At 36.4% G+C, this 1,391-nt stretch overlaps 1 non-coding gene across 1 annotated transcript; it reads right to left on the bottom strand.

Annotated features, from left to right (window-relative positions):
• Nucleotides 1-923: 923 nt before the first annotated feature.
• On the bottom strand, nucleotides 924-1,139 carry LOC115930737 (small nucleolar RNA U3). The gene has a single exon (XR_004067344.1). It is a non-coding gene; the product is annotated as a small nucleolar RNA U3 (small nucleolar RNA).
• Nucleotides 1,140-1,391: the final 252 nt, after the last annotated feature.

The following is a 1,391-nucleotide window of genomic DNA, read 5'->3' on the forward strand; positions in this document are numbered from 1 at the left end:
AAACCAGCACAAGACAAGGATGGCCTCTTTCACCACTCTTATTCAACATAGTATTGGAAGTTCTGGCCAAGGGATTCAGGCAAGAGAAAGAAATAAAGGGTATTCAGATAGGAAGAGAGGAAGTCAAATTGTCTCTGCAGATGATGTGATTGTATATTTAGAAAACCCCATCTTCTCAGCCCCAAATCTCAAGCTGATAAGCAACTTCAGCAAAGTCTCAGGATACAAAATTAATGTGCAAAAATCACAAGCATTCCTATACACCAATAATAGAGAACCAAATCATGAGTGAACTACCATTCACAATTGCTACAAAGAGAATAAAATACCTAGGAATACCACTTACAAGTGATGTGAAGGACCTCTTCAAAGAGAACTACAAAATACTGCTCAATGAAATGAGAGGACACCAACGGAAAAACATTCTATGCTCATGGATAGAAAAAATCAATATGGTGAAAACGGCCATACTGCCCAAAGTAATTTATAGATTCAATGCTATCCCTATCAAACTACCATTGGCTTTCTTCACAGAATTAGAAAAAAACTACTTTAAATTTCATATGGAACCAAAACAGAGCCCATATAGCCAAGACAATCCTAAGCAAAAAGAACAAAGCTGGAGGCATCACGCTACCTGACTTCAAACTATACAATAAGGCTACAGTAACCAAAACAGCATGGTACTGGTACCAAAATGGATATATAGACCAATGGAACAGAACAGAGGCCTCAGAAATAATGCCACACATCTACATCCATCTTCTTTAAAAAAAAAAGTTTTATTGAGATATATTTCACATAATATAAAATGGATCCATTAAAAAAGTTCAGGTTCAGTGGTCTTTGATATATTTACAAATAAGTGCAACCAGCACCACAATAAACTTCAGAAATTTTTTTTTTTTTTGGTGAAAACAAGAACCGCTCAGACTGCATTCTCTTTCTCTTACTCTCCAAGAGGAAGACAAGAACCATCACCAATGGTAAGTGGCAGCTGCAGCAAAGCAACACCAAGTGCCAGCTTCACGCTCAGGAGAGAACTCTGTGCCTCCTCCTCATAGTTTCTGGTGCTCTACACATTCAGAGAAACTTCTCTAGTAATGAACTATAGAAATGATCCCTGAAAGTATAGTCTTCGGAACATTTTTATTACTTCAGAAAGAAACTTGTATTCTTTAACTATCATCCTCCTACTTTCCATATGCTCTTCCTCCCAGGCCTAAGCAACTACTAATGTACTATCTGTCTCTATAAATTTTCCAATTGTGGACATTTCATATAAATGGAATTATATAATTTGTGGCCTCTTGTGACTGGCTTTCTTTACTTAGCATACTTTTTCCAAGGTTTACCCATATCATAGCATATATCAATACTTAATTTCTTTT

This window comes from Gorilla gorilla, chromosome 15 (genome assembly GCF_029281585.2).
Source record: "Gorilla gorilla gorilla isolate KB3781 chromosome 15, NHGRI_mGorGor1-v2.1_pri, whole genome shotgun sequence".
Classification (NCBI taxonomy): Eukaryota; Metazoa; Chordata; class Mammalia; order Primates; family Hominidae; genus Gorilla; species Gorilla gorilla.